General features: G+C 30.2%; 12 non-coding genes across 12 annotated transcripts; all 12 read right to left on the bottom strand.

Moving 5' to 3' along the window:
• Window positions 1-206: 206 nt before the first annotated feature.
• On the bottom strand, window positions 207-289 carry TRNAL-UAA (transfer RNA leucine (anticodon UAA)). Its single transcript has one exon. It is a non-coding gene; the product is annotated as a tRNA-Leu (tRNA).
• Window positions 290-1,821: 1,532 nt separating this feature from the next.
• Window positions 1,822-1,904, bottom strand: TRNAL-UAA (transfer RNA leucine (anticodon UAA)). The gene has a single exon. It is a non-coding gene; the product is annotated as a tRNA-Leu (tRNA).
• Window positions 1,905-2,901: 997 nt separating this feature from the next.
• TRNAL-UAA (transfer RNA leucine (anticodon UAA)) lies at window positions 2,902-2,984 on the bottom strand. The gene has a single exon. It is a non-coding gene; the product is annotated as a tRNA-Leu (tRNA).
• Window positions 2,985-3,981: 997 nt separating this feature from the next.
• On the bottom strand, window positions 3,982-4,064 carry TRNAL-UAA (transfer RNA leucine (anticodon UAA)). The gene has a single exon. It is a non-coding gene; the product is annotated as a tRNA-Leu (tRNA).
• A 996-nt stretch (window positions 4,065-5,060) lies between these two features.
• TRNAL-UAA (transfer RNA leucine (anticodon UAA)) lies at window positions 5,061-5,143 on the bottom strand. The gene has a single exon. It is a non-coding gene; the product is annotated as a tRNA-Leu (tRNA).
• A 997-nt stretch (window positions 5,144-6,140) lies between these two features.
• On the bottom strand, window positions 6,141-6,223 carry TRNAL-UAA (transfer RNA leucine (anticodon UAA)). Its single transcript has one exon. It is a non-coding gene; the product is annotated as a tRNA-Leu (tRNA).
• A 997-nt stretch (window positions 6,224-7,220) lies between these two features.
• Window positions 7,221-7,303, bottom strand: TRNAL-UAA (transfer RNA leucine (anticodon UAA)). Its single transcript has one exon. It is a non-coding gene; the product is annotated as a tRNA-Leu (tRNA).
• A 997-nt stretch (window positions 7,304-8,300) lies between these two features.
• TRNAL-UAA (transfer RNA leucine (anticodon UAA)) lies at window positions 8,301-8,383 on the bottom strand. Its single transcript has one exon. It is a non-coding gene; the product is annotated as a tRNA-Leu (tRNA).
• A 997-nt stretch (window positions 8,384-9,380) lies between these two features.
• TRNAL-UAA (transfer RNA leucine (anticodon UAA)) lies at window positions 9,381-9,463 on the bottom strand. The gene has a single exon. It is a non-coding gene; the product is annotated as a tRNA-Leu (tRNA).
• Window positions 9,464-10,460: 997 nt separating this feature from the next.
• TRNAL-UAA (transfer RNA leucine (anticodon UAA)) lies at window positions 10,461-10,543 on the bottom strand. The gene has a single exon. It is a non-coding gene; the product is annotated as a tRNA-Leu (tRNA).
• Window positions 10,544-11,540: 997 nt separating this feature from the next.
• Window positions 11,541-11,623, bottom strand: TRNAL-UAA (transfer RNA leucine (anticodon UAA)). Its single transcript has one exon. It is a non-coding gene; the product is annotated as a tRNA-Leu (tRNA).
• A 997-nt stretch (window positions 11,624-12,620) lies between these two features.
• TRNAL-UAA (transfer RNA leucine (anticodon UAA)) lies at window positions 12,621-12,703 on the bottom strand. The gene has a single exon. It is a non-coding gene; the product is annotated as a tRNA-Leu (tRNA).
• Between the last annotated feature and the right edge of the window lie 2,676 nt (window positions 12,704-15,379).

Raw genomic sequence — 15,379 nt, 5'->3', positions numbered from 1 at the left:
TTGAATACTGGGTTTTGGACAGTAAGATAAGATTTAAAAATAATTGCCTGTGAGAAATTAATTTATATAAAATACTTTGATGTTCTCTGTACTAATTGCTAAAGTAGAAGACAACTGGATTAATTATTTCCCTATGATTCATCTCTACATACTCAGTAATAGTTTATAAATGAACAGAATTTAACTTCACTGAAATGAAAAATCTCTACCAGAAGTGGGGTTCGAACCCACGCGGACATATGTCCATTGGATCTTAAGTCCAACGCCTTAACCACTCGGCCATCCTGGTGCCACACTCACAGTTGTGACATGTAATCATTTTTGTCATTGTGATATTAACATGTAAGCTAGGTGTACTATGAGTTAATTAAGATCACATAGAAGCAAATTTGTTTTTGAGAGATAAGAGTTCCTTTGCATTATTAATAAATGTTTTAAAAAGTTTATAAGATCAGACAAAGTTGTACATTAAATTTTATCTATGCCGACAGAAACAAAACCAAGCTGAAGATAAACCTACAATCTTAAAATGAAGTGAAACGCGTTATGTATTTTAAAACTTGCTTTTAAGGCCAATCTTTCTTAAAACAATTAGAAAATTAACTTAAGCCATACATCTAACTTGGAACAATCTTAAAATGTAGTGAAACGCGTTATGTACTTCAAAACTTGCTTTTAAGGCCAATCTTTCTTAAAACAATTAGAAAATTAACTTTAGCCATACATCTAATTTGGAACAATAGAAAAGGGGCTGAAGAAATCATTCATCAATTTGTAAGTTAACAAATCCACATGAAGATTACATCAAAATCTGTCTAAAATCCAAAAAATCAATATATCTTGTCAGAGCACCATAGAAAACAACATCTTTTTTTTACTAACCATGAAGCTATAACATTTGAAATGTAATTCTCAATGATAGAAATTGAATCAAACATTTGCTATCATGTAGATGTCATACTGTTTTTTGTGTAATAACGTTTCCAGAATATTATCAACATTTTAACGCTAGTCCGAAAAATGACTAACAGATGATTTTAGTAAAATTTTAAAAGTAAATATAACGTAATAACAACGCGTTATGTATTTTAAAACTTGCTTTTAAGGCCAATCTTTCTTAAAACAATTAGAAAATTAACTTAAGCCATATATCTAACTTGGAACAATCTTAAAATGTAGTGAAACGCGTTATGTACTTCAAAACTTGCTTTTAAGGCCAATATTTCTTAAAACAATTAGAAAATTAACTTTAGCCATACATCTAATTTGGAACAATAGAAAAGGGGCTGAAGAAATCATTCATCAATTTGTAAGTTAACAAATCCACATGAAGATTACATCAAAATCTGTCTAAAATCCAAAAAATCAATATATCTTGTCAGAGCACCATAGAAAACAACATCTTTTTTTTACTAACCATGAAGCTATAACATTTGAAATGTAATTCTCAATGATAGAAATTGAATCAAACATTTGCTATCATGTAGATGTCATACTGTTTTTTGTGTAATAACGTTTCCAGAATATTATCAACATTTTAACGCTAGTCCGAAAAATGACTAACAGATGATTTTAGTAAAACTTTAAAAGTAAATATAATTTACTAACTAAGCCATTGAATACTGGGTTTTGGACAGTAAGATAAGATTTAAAAATAATTGCCTGTGAGAAATTAATTTATATAAAATACTTTGATGTTCTCTGTACTAATTGCTAAAGTAGAAGACAACTGGATTAATTATTTCCCTATGATTCATCTCTACATACTCAGTAATAGTTTATAAATGAACAGAATTTAACTTCACTGAAACGAAAAATCTCTACCAGAAGTGGGGTTCGAACCCACGCGGACATATGTCCATTGGATCTTAAGTCCAACGCCTTAACCACTCGGCCATCCTGGTGCCACACTCACAGTTGTGACATGTAATCATTTTTGTCATTGTGATATTAACATGTAAGCTAGGTGTACTATGAGTTAATTAAAATCACATAGAAGCAAATTTGTTTTTGAGAGATAAGAGTTCCTTTGCATTATTAATAAATGTTTTAAAAAGTTTATAAGATCAAACAAAGTTGTACATTAAATTTTATCTATGCCGACAGAAACAAAACCAAGCTGAAGATAAACCTACAATCTTAAAATGTAGTGAAACGCGTTATGTACTTTAAAACTTGCTTTTATGGCCAATCTTTCTTAAAACAATTAGAAAATTAACTTAAGCCATACATCTAACTTGGAACAATCTTAAAATGTAGTGAAACGCGTTATGTACTTCAAAACTTGCTTTTAAGGCCAATATTTCTTAAAACAATTAGAAAATTAACTTTAGCCATACATCTAATTTGGAACAATAGAAAAGGGGCTGAAGAAATCATTCATCAATTTGTAAGTTAACAAATCCACATGAAGATTACATCAAAATCTGTCTAAAATCCAAAAAATCAATATATCTTGTCAGAGCACCATAGAAAACAACATCTTTTTTTTACTAACCATGAAGCTATAACATTTGAAATGTAATTCTCAATGATAGAAATTGAATCAAACATTTGCTATCATGTAGATGTCATACTGTTTTTTGTGTAATAACGTTTCCAGAATATTATCAACATTTTAACGCTAGTCCGAAAAATGACTAACAGATGATTTTAGTAAAACTTTAAAAGTAAATATAATTTACTAACTAAGCCATTGAATACTGGGTTTTGGACAGTAAGATAAGATTTAAAAATAATTGCCTGTGAGAAATTAATTTATATAAAATACTTTGATGTTCTCTGTACTAATTGCTAAAGTAGAAGACAACTGGATTAATTATTTCCCTATGATTCATCTCTACATACTCAGTAATAGTTTATAAATGAACAGAATTTAACTTCACTGAAACAAAAAATCTCTACCAGAAGTGGGGTTCGAACCCACGCGGACATATGTCCATTGGATCTTAAGTCCAACGCCTTAACCACTCGGCCATCCTGGTGCCACACTCACAGTTGTGACATGTAATCATTTTTGTCATTGTGATATTAACATGTAAGCTAGGTGTACTATGAGTTAATTAAGATCACATAGAAGCAAATTTGTTTTTTAGAGATAAGAGTTCCTTTGCATTATTAATAAATGTTTTAAAAAGTTTATAAGATCAGACAAAGTTGTACATTAAATTTTATCTATGCCGACAGAAACAAAACCAAGCTGAAGATAAACCTACAATCTTAAAATGAAGTGAAACGCGTTATGTACTTCAAAACTTGCTTTTAAGGCCAATCTTTCTTAAAACAATTAGAAAATTAACTTAAGCCATACATCTAACTTGGAACAATCTTAAAATGTAGTGAAATGCGTTATGTACTTCAAAACTTGCTTTTAAGGCCAATATTTCTTAAAACAATTAGAAAATTAACTTTAGCCATACATCTAATTTGGAACAATAGAAAAGGGGCTGAAGAAATCATTCATCAATTTGTAAGTTATCCAATCCACATGAAGATTACATCAAAATCTGTCTAAAATCCAAAAAATCAATATATCTTGTCAGAGCACCATAGAAAACAACATCTTTTTTTTACTAACCATGAAGCTATAACATTTGAAATGTAATTCTCAATGATAGAAATTGAATCAAACATTTGCTATCATGTAGATGTCATACTGTTTTTTGTGTAATAACGTTTCCAGAATATTATCAACATTTTAACGCTAGTCCGAAAAATGACTAACAGATGATTTTAGTAAAACTTTAAAAGTAAATATAATTTACTAACTAAGCCATTGAATACTGGGTTTTGGACAGTAAGATAAGATTTAAAAATAATTGCCTGTGAGAAATTAATTTATATAAAATACTTTGATGTTCTCTGTACTAATTGCTAAAGTAGAAGACAACTGGATTAATTATTTCCCTATGATTCATCTCTACATACTCAGTAATAGTTTATAAATGAACAGAATTTAACTTCACTGAAACGAAAAATCTCTACCAGAAGTGGGGTTCGAACCCACGCGGACATATGTCCATTGGATCTTAAGTCCAACGCCTTAACCACTCGGCCATCCTGGTGCCACAATCACAGTTGTGACATGTAATCATTTTTGTCATTGTGATATTAACATGTAAGCTAGGTGTACTATGAGTTAATTAAAATCACATAGAAGCAAATTTGTTTTTGAGAGATAAGAGTTCCTTTGCATTATTAATAAATGTTTTAAAAAGTTTATAAGATCAAACAAAGTTGTACATTAAATTTTATCTATGCCGACAGAAACAAAACCAAGCTGAAGATAAACCTACAATCTTAAAATGAAGTGAAACGCGTTATGTATTTTAAAACTTGCTTTTAAGGCCAATCTTTTTAAAACAATTAGAAAATTAACTTAAGCCATACATCTAACTTGGAACAATCTTAAAATGTAGTGAAACGCGTTATGTACTTCAAAACTTGCTTTTAAGGCCAATATTTCTTAAAACAATTAGAAAATTAACTTTAGCCATACATCTAATTTGGAACAATAGAAAAGGGGCTGAAGAAATCATTCATCAATTTGTAAGTTAACAAATCCACATGAAGATTACATCAAAATCTGTCTAAAATCCAAAAAATCAATATATCTTGTCAGAGCACCATAGAAAACAACATCTTTTTTTTACTAACCATGAAGCTATAACATTTGAAATGTAATTCTCAATGATAGAAATTGAATCAAACATTTGCTATCATGTAGATGTCATACTGTTTTTTGTGTAATAACGTTTCCAGAATATTATCAACATTTTAACGCTAGTCCGAAAAATGACTAACAGATGATTTTAGTAAAACTTTAAAAGTAAATATAATTTACTAACTAAGCCATTGAATACTGGGTTTTGGACAGTAAGATAAGATTTAAAAATAATTGCCTGTGAGAAATTAATTTATATAAAATACTTTGATGTTCTCTGTACTAATTGCTAAAGTAGAAGACAACTGGATTAATTATTTCCCTATGATTCATCTCTACATACTCAGTAATAGTTTATAAATGAACAGAATTTAACTTCACTGAAACGAAAAATCTCTACCAGAAGTGGGGTTCGAACCCACGCGGACATATGTCCATTGGATCTTAAGTCCAACGCCTTAACCACTCGGCCATCCTGGTGCCACACTCACAGTTGTGACATGTAATCATTTTTGTCATTGTGATATTAACATGTAAGCTAGGTGTACTATGAGTTAATTAAGATCACATAGAAGCAAATTTGTTTTTGAGAGATAAGAGTTCCTTTGCATTATTAATAAATGTTTTAAAAAGTTTATAAGAGCAAACAAAGTTGTACATTAAATTTTATCTATGCCGACAGAAACAAAACCAAGCTGAAGATAAACCTACAATCTTAAAATGAAGTGAAACGCGTTATGTACTTTAAAACTTGCTTTTAAGGCCAATCTTTCTTAAAACAATTAGAAAATTAACTTAAGCCATACATCTAACTTGGAACAATCTTAAAATGTAGTGAAACGCGTTATGTACTTCAAAACTTGCTTTTAAGGCCAATATTTCTTAAAACAATTAGAAAATTAACTTTAGCCATACATCTAATTTGGAACAATAGAAAAGGGGCTGAAGAAATCATTCATCAATTTGTAAGTTAACAAATCCACATGAAGATTACATCAAAATCTGTCTAAAATCAAAAAAGCAATATATCTTGTCAGAACACCATAGAAAACAACATCTTTTTTTTTACTAACAATGAAGCTATAAAATTTGAAATGTAATTCTCAATGATAGAAATTGAATCAAACATTTGCTATCATGTAGATGTCATACTGTTTTTTGTGTAATAACGTTTCCAGAATATTATCAACATTTTAACGCTAGTCCAAAAAATGACTAACAGATGATTTTAGTAAAACTTTAAAAGTAAATATAATTTACTAACTAAGCCATTGAATACTGGGTTTTGGACAGTAAGATAAGATTTAAAAATAATTGCCTGTGAGAAATTAATTTATATAAAATACTTTGATGTTCTCTGTACTAATTGCTAAAGTAGAAGACAACTGGATTAATTATTTCCCTATGATTCATCTCTACATACTCAGTAATAGTTTATAAATGAACAGAATTTAACTTCACTGAAACGAAAAATCTCTACCAGAAGTGGGGTTCGAACCCACGCGGACATATGTCCATTGGATCTTAAGTCCAACGCCTTAACCACTCGGCCATCCTGGTGCCACAATCACAGTTGTGACATGTAATCATTTTTGTCATTGTGATATTAACATGTAAGCTAGGTGTACTATGAGTTAATTAAAATCACATAGAAGCAAATTTGTTTTTGAGAGATAAGAGTTCCTTTGCATTATTAATAAATGTTTTAAAAAGTTTATAAGATCAAACAAAGTTGTACATTAAATTTTATCTATGCCGACAGAAACAAAACCAAGCTGAAGATAAACCTACAATCTTAAAATGAAGTGAAACGCGTTATGTATTTTAAAACTTGCTTTTAAGGCCAATCTTTCTTAAAACAATTAGAAAATTCACTTAAGCCATACATCTAACTTGGAACAATCTTAAAATGTAGTGAAATGCGTTATGTACTTCAAAACTTGCTTTTAAGGCCAATATTTCTTAAAACAATTAGAAAATTAACTTTAGCCATACATCTAATTTGGAACAATAGAAAAGGGGCTGAAGAAATCATTCATCAATTTGTAAGTTAACAAATCCACATGAAGATTACATCAAAATCTGTCTAAAATCCAAAAAATCAATATATCTTGTCAGAGCACCATAGAAAACAACATCTTTTTTTTACTAACCATGAAGCTATAACATTTGAAATGTAATTCTCAATGATAGAAATTGAATCAAACATTTGCTATCATGTAGATGTCATACTGTTTTTTGTGTAATAACGTTTCCAGAATATTATCAACATTTTAACGCTAGTCCGAAAAATGACTAACAGATGATTTTAGTAAAACTTTAAAAGTAAATATAATTTACTAACTAAGCCATTGAATACTGGGTTTTGGACAGTAAGATAAGATTTAAAAATAATTGCCTGTGAGAAATTAATTTATATAAAATACTTTGATGTTCTCTGTACTAATTGCTAAAGTAGAAGACAACTGGATTAATTATTTCCCTATGATTCATCTCTACATACTCAGTAATAGTTTATAAATGAACAGAATTTAACTTCACTGAAACGAAAAATCTCTACCAGAAGTGGGGTTCGAACCCACGCGGACATATGTCCATTGGATCTTAAGTCCAACGCCTTAACCACTCGGCCATCCTGGTGCCACAATCACAGTTGTGACATGTAATCATTTTTGTCATTGTGATATTAACATGTAAGCTAGGTGTACTATGAGTTAATTAAGATCACATAGAAGCAAATTTGTTTTTGAGAGATAAGAGTTCCTTTGCATTATTAATAAATGTTTTAAAAAGTTTATAAGAGCAAACAAAGTTGTACATTACATTTTATCTATGCCGACAGAAACAAAACCAAGCTGAAGATAAACCTACAATCTTAAAATGTAGTGAAACGCGTTATGTATTTTAAAACTTGCTTTTAAGGCCAATCTTTCTTAAAACAATTAGAAAATTAACTTAAGCCATACATCTAACTTGGAACAATCTTAAAATGTAGTGAAACGCGTTATGTACTTCAAAACTTGCTTTTAAGGCCAATATTTCTTAAAACAATTAGAAAATTAACTTTAGCCATACATCTAATTTGGAACAATAGAAAAGGGGCTGAAGAAATCATTCATCAATTTGTAAGTTAACAAATCCACATGAAGATTACATCAAAATCTGTCTAAAATCCAAAAAATCAATATATCTTGTCAGAGCACCATAGAAAACAACATCTTTTTTTTACTAACCATGAAGCTATAACATTTGAAATGTAATTCTCAATGATAGAAATTGAATCAAACATTTGCTATCATGTAGATGTCATACTGTTTTTTGTGTAATAACGTTTCCAGAATATTATCAACATTTTAACGCTAGTCCGAAAAATGACTAACAGATGATTTTAGTAAAACTTTAAAAGTAAATATAATTTACTAACTAAGCCATTGAATACTGGGTTTTGGACAGTAAGATAAGATTTAAAAATAATTGCCTGTGAGAAATTAATTTATATAAAATACTTTGATGTTCTCTGTACTAATTGCTAAAGTAGAAGACAACTGGATTAATTATTTCCCTATGATTCATCTCTACATACTCAGTAATAGTTTATAAATGAACAGAATTTAACTTCACTGAAACGAAAAATCTCTACCAGAAGTGGGGTTCGAACCCACGCGGACATATGTCCATTGGATCTTAAGTCCAACGCCTTAACCACTCGGCCATCCTGGTGCCACACTCACAGTTGTGACATGTAATCATTTTTGTCATTGTGATATTAACATGTAAGCTAGGTGTACTATGAGTTAATTAAAATCACATAGAAGCAAATTTGTTTTTGAGAGATAAGAGTTCCTTTGCATTATTAATAAATGTTTTAAAAAGTTTATAAGATCAGACAAAGTTGTACATTAAATTTTATCTATGCCGACAGAAACAAAACCAAGCTGAAGATAAACCTACAATCTTAAAATGAAGTGAAACGCGTTATGTATTTTAAAACTTGCTTTTAAGGCCAATCTTTCTTAAAACAATTAGAAAATTAACTTAAGCCATACATCTAACTTGGAACAATCTTAAAATGTAGTGAAACGCGTTATGTACTTCAAAACTTGCTTTTAAGGCCAATATTTCTTAAAACAATTAGAAAATTAACTTTAGCCATACATCTAATTTGGAACAATAGAAAAGGGGCTGAAGAAATCATTCATCAATTTGTAAGTTAACAAATCCACATGAAGATTACATCAAAATCTGTCTAAAATCCAAAAAATCAATATATCTTGTCAGAGCACCATAGAAAACAACATCTTTTTTTTACTAACCATGAAGCTATAACATTTGAAATGTAATTCTCAATGATAGAAATTGAATCAAACATTTGCTATCATGTAGATGTCATACTGTTTTTTGTGTAATAACGTTTCCAGAATATTATCAACATTTTAACGCTAGTCCGAAAAATGACTAACAGATGATTTTAGTAAAACTTTAAAAGTAAATATAATTTACTAACTAAGCCATTGAATACTGGGTTTTGGACAGTAAGATAAGATTTAAAAATAATTGCCTGTGAGAAATTAATTTATATAAAATACTTTGATGTTCTCTGTACTAATTGCTAAAGTAGAAGACAACTGGATTAATTATTTCCCTATGATTCATCTCTACATACTCAGTAATAGTTTATAAATGAACAGAATTTAACTTCACTGAAACGAAAAATCTCTACCAGAAGTGGGGTTCGAACCCACGCGGACATATGTCCATTGGATCTTAAGTCCTACGCCTTAACCACTCGGCCATCCTGGTGCCACAATCACAGTTGTGACATGTAATCATTTTTGTCATTGTGATATTAACATGTAAGCTAGGTGTACTATGAGTTAATTAAAATCACATAGAAGCAAATTTGTTTTTGAGAGATAAGAGTTCCTTTGCATTATTAATAAATGTTTTAAAAAGTTTATAAGATCAAACAAAGTTGTACATTAAATTTTATCTATGCCGACAGAAACAAAACCAAGCTGAAGATAAACCTACAATCTTAAAATGAAGTGAAACGCGTTATGTATTTTAAAACTTGCTTTTAAGGCCAATCTTTCTTAAAACAATTAGAAAATTAACTTAAGCCATACATCTAACTTGGAACAATCTTAAAATGTAGTGAAACGCGTTATGTACTTCAAAACTTGCTTTTAAGGCCAATATTTCTTAAAACAATTAGAAAATTAACTTTAGCCATACATCTAATTTGGAACAATAGAAAAGGGGCTGAAGAAATCATTCATCAATTTGTAAGTTAACAAATCCACATGAAGATTACATCAAAATCTGTCTAAAATCCAAAAAATCAATATATCTTGTCAGAGCACCATAGAAAACAACATCTTTTTTTTACTAACCATGAAGCTATAACATTTGAAATGTAATTCTCAATGATAGAAATTGAATCAAACATTTGCTATCATGTAGATGTCATACTGTTTTTTGTGTAATAACGTTTCCAGAATATTATCAACATTTTAACGCTAGTCCGAAAAATGACTAACAGATGATTTTAGTAAAACTTTAAAAGTAAATATAATTTACTAACTAAGCCATTGAATACTGGGTTTTGGACAGTAAGATAAGATTTAAAAATAATTGCCTGTGAGAAATTAATTTATATAAAATACTTTGATGTTCTCTGTACTAATTGCTAAAGTAGAAGACAACTGGATTAATTATTTCCCTATGATTCATCTCTACATACTCAGTAATAGTTTATAAATGAACAGAATTTAACTTCACTGAAACGAAAAATCTCTACCAGAAGTGGGGTTCGAACCCACGCGGACATATGTCCATTGGATCTTAAGTCCAACGCCTTAACCACTCGGCCATCCTGGTGCCACAATCACAGTTGTGACATGTAATCATTTTTGTCATTGTGATATTAACATGTAAGCTAGGTGTACTATGAGTTAATTAAGATCACATAGAAGCAAATTTGTTTTTGAGAGATAAGAGTTCCTTTGCATTATTAATAAATGTTTTAAAAAGTTTATAAGATCAGACAAAGTTGTACATTAAATTTTATCTATGCCGACAGAAACAAAACCAAGCTGAAGATAAACCTACAATCTTAAAATGAAGTGAAACGCGTTATGTATTTTAAAACTTGCTTTTAAGGCCAATCTTTCTTAAAACAATTAGAAAATTAACTTAAGCCATACATCTAACTTGGAACAATCTTAAAATGTAGTGAAACGCGTTATGTACTTCAAAACTTGCTTTTAAGGCCAATATTTCTTAAAACAATTAGAAAATTAACTTTAGCCATACATCTAATTTGGAACAATAGAAAAGGGGCTGAAGAAATCATTCATCAATTTGTAAGTTAACAAATCCACATGAAGATTACATCAAAATCTGTCTAAAATCCAAAAAATCAATATATCTTGTCAGAGCACCATAGAAAACAACATCTTTTTTTTACTAACCATGAAGCTATAACATTTGAAATGTAATTCTCAATGATAGAAATTGAATCAAACATTTGCTATCATGTAGATGTCATACTGTTTTTTGTGTAATAATGTTTCCAGAATATTATCAACATTTTAACGCTAGTCCGAAAAATGACTAACAGATGATTTTAGTAAAGCTTTAAAAGTAAATATAATTTACTAACTAAGCCATTGAATACTGGGTTTTGGACAGTAAGATAAGATTTAAAAATAATTGCCTGTGAGAAATTAATTTATATAAAATACTTTGATGTTCTCTGTACTAATTGCTAAAGTAGAAGACAACTGGATTAATTATTTCCCTATGATTCATCTCTACATACTCAGTAATAGTTTATAAATGAACAGAATTTAACTTCACTGAAACGAAAAATCTCTACCAGAAGTGGGGTTCGAACCCACGCGGACATATGTCCATTGGATCTTAAGTCCTACGCCTTAACCACTCAGCCATCCTGGTGCCACAATCACAGTTGTGACATGTAATCATTTTTGTCATTGTGATATTAACATGTAAGCTAGGTGTACTATGAGTTAATTAAGATCACATAGAAGCAAATTTGTTTTTGAGAGATAAGAGTTCCTTTGCATTATTAATAAATGTTTTAAAAAGTTTATAAGATCAAACAAAGTTGTACATTAAATTTTATCTATGCCGACAGAAACAAAACCAAGCTGAAGATAAACCTACAATCTTAAAATGAAGTGAAACGCGTTATGTATTTTAAAACTTGCTTTTAAGGCCAATCTTTCTTAAAACAATTAGAAAATTAACTTAAGCCATACATCTAACTTGGAACAATCTTAAAATGTAGTGAAACGCGTTATGTACTTCAAAACTTGCTTTTAAGGCCAATATTTCTTAAAACAATTAGAAAATTAACTTTAGCCATACATCTAATTTGGAACAATAGAAAAGGGGCTGAAGAAATCATTCATCAATTTGTAAGTTAACAAATCCACATGAAGATTACATCAAAATCTGTCTAAAATCCAAAAAATCAATATATCTTGTCAGAGCACCATAGAAAACAACATCTTTTTTTTACTAACCATGAAGCTATAACATTTGAAATGTAATTCTCAATGATAGAAATTGAATCAAACATTTGCTATCATGTAGATGTCATACTGTTTTTTGTGTAATAACGTTTCCAGAATATTATCAACATTTTAACGCTAGTCCGAAAAATGACTAACAGATGATTTTAGTAAAACTTTAAAAGTAAATATAATTTACTAACTAAGCCATTGAATACTGGGTTTTGGACAGTAAGATAAGATTTAAAAATAATTGCCTGTGAGAAATTAATTTATATAAAATACTTTGATGTTCTCTGTACTAATTGCTAAAGTAGAAGACAACTGGATTAATTATTTCCCTATGATTCATCTCTACATACTCAGTAATAGTTTATAAATGAACAGAATTTAACTTCACTGAAATGAAAAATCTCTACCAGAAGTGGGGTTCGAACCCACGCGGACATATGTCCATTGGATCTTAAGTCCAACGCCTTAACCACTCGGCCATCCTGGTGCCACATCCAAAGCTTTGACATGTAATCATTGTGATATTAACATTTAAACTAGGTGTACTATGAGTTAATTAAGATCACATAGAAGCAAATTTGTTTTTGAGAGATAAGAGTTCCTTTGCATTATTAATAAATGTTTTAAAAAGTTTATAAGATCAGACAAAGTTGTACATTAAATTTTATCTATGCCGACAGAAACAAAACCAAGCTGAAGATAAACCTACAATCTTAAAATGAAGTGAAACGCGTTATGTATTTTAAAACTTGCTTTTAAGGCCAATCTTTCTTAAAACAATTAGAAAATTAACTTAAGCCATACATCTAACTTGGAACAATCTTAAAATGTAGTGAAATGCGTTATGTACTTCAAAACTTGCTTTTAAGGCCAATCTTTCTTAAAACAATTAGAAAATTCACTTAAGCCATAAATCTAATTTGGAACAATAGAAACGGGGCTGAAGAAATCATTCATCAATTTGTAAGTTAACAAATCCACATGAAGATTACATCAAAATCTGTCTAAAATCCAAAAAATCAATATATCTTGTCAGAACACCATAGAAAACAACATCTTTTTTTTTACTAACCATGAAGCAATAACATTTTAAATGTAATTCTCAATGATAAAAATGGAATCAAACATTTACTATAATGTAGGTTCCAGCACCTAAACTCATAAAGATAATATACCTGCTACACTATAAAGAAGATCCCCTATCAGATCTAATGAATTGTGACAGTTTGATATATATAGGAGTGCCAAAAAGGGCTAAGGTATATCACAGGGCTAATAAAGATCAAATAGTAATCAGGATAACAAACTTAAAGATATAAGTACAATAGATATCTGTTAAGATTATTTTTAATCAGTAGGGGTTGTCAAACAATCCAACCCATCACATATATGTATTAACAACAATATAAAAATGCAATAAAAATTACAATCTAAAAAATATCTATACAATATAAAATCTGAGCGTGTAGCTACAAGTACAAGATTGAACTACTTATCTCAATAGGTGGTGTCAATCCTTAAGGAGCCATAAACTAGTTATAGGTATGGATTTGATAACCCAAAAGGAGAAATAGAAGTATAGGTGGCTTCTAAGTTTCCTACATACTACTAGTAGGAACAAAAAATCCTGCTGGCAGTAAAGGTGAAATTGGGGTCACAAACTATCCGGTGGCTGAATATACAAAAAGTGAAAAATAAGATCTGATATGTGAAAAATATGATATTTTACAACACAGTAAAATCTCAATATTCAAAAAATCAGTGAACAGGGCAAAGAAACTTTTTTGTGAATAAGTGCTACAAATTTGTGCAAAAGATATAAAAGTGATTCTATCCTAAATAGAACAATACCGGTATGTTCTAATATAAAGATAAGAGAGAATAAGACAATCGTACGCTAACTGGAAATCACAAAAGTCTGCGCTCTTGATTAAGATATAAAGTGATTCCTGAATGAAAAATTGTATATCGCTCCTATGCTTTCTCAGCGGTAATTTCAAAATTCCAAACCTATAAAGAAAAGAAAAGAAAAATAAAATAATAGAAAAATAAAAAAAAAAAAAAAATAATCATCTTCTGGGAGTCTTGCCCAGCAGGCGCGGACCTGGTCCTATACAAAAGGTACATAGACGACATCTTCCTCATCTGGAAGGTTAGTTTGGAAGATCTACAATACACATTAGAAGTGATGAATATGAACCAACTAAATCTGAAGTTTACGAGTACTATCAGCAAAACAAATGTAGTATTTCTAGATCTAGACATAAGAGTGACAAATGGTAAAGTAGAAACCTCAACCTACTTTAAGGAAGTGGATTTGAATAACTTCATTCATCAAACAAGCTGTCATCATAGGAAGTGGATCTCAAACATCCCGAAGGGACAATTAATGAGAATCAGGAAAAACTGTTCAAGTGAGGACATGTGGGCCAAACAGTCGGCAACACTTAAAAACAAATTCCTGGAGAGGGGATATAACGAATCCTCCATAAACAAAACAATCGAAGAAGTAAGCCTTATTAAAAGAGAAAGCCTACTAACTTATAAGAAAAAACAGAATACAACGACTCCTGAAAAACCTTAAGATACCATTCATCACTCAATATAGTGAAAGAATGAAAATAATTGAGGACATTATCAAATGCCATTGGTATCTTTTGAAGGAAGATGATGTATTAGGCGAACACCTAACAGAACAACCGGGCTTCATCTTCAGGAAAGCAGACAACCTTAAATCCATGTTAGCCCCAAGTATCCCGAACAAATCAAATCAAGTATCCGGAACAATCGAATCAAGTATCCTGAACAAAACATATAAGAATCCCATGGGGGTTCTAGGAAAGAATTTGAAAGGTTTTTTCCCATGCCACTTTTGTAAGGCTTGCAAACATGGAATGAAGACGGACACATTCAAATCCAAGATCACCAACGAATCTTATAACATCAAACAAACCATCAGATGCACAGACCACCATGTGGTATATTTAATTGAATGTGGGTGTGGCCTACAATACGTGGGCCAGACCACGAGAAAGCTAAGAGACAGGATTCGGGAGCACCTCCTACAAATAAAGTGGAAGAAAATAGATCTGCCCTTCTACAAACATTTCAAAAAGGTACATGGAAGCAACAGTGAAAGTTTTAGGTATCTGGCAATTTGTAA

This window comes from Bombina bombina, chromosome 7 (assembly GCF_027579735.1).
Source record: "Bombina bombina isolate aBomBom1 chromosome 7, aBomBom1.pri, whole genome shotgun sequence".
Lineage (NCBI taxonomy): Eukaryota > Metazoa > Chordata > Amphibia > Anura > Bombinatoridae > Bombina > Bombina bombina.
Note: the sequence above shows the minus strand (reverse complement) of the source record. Positions and strands in the feature narration are given on the sequence as shown.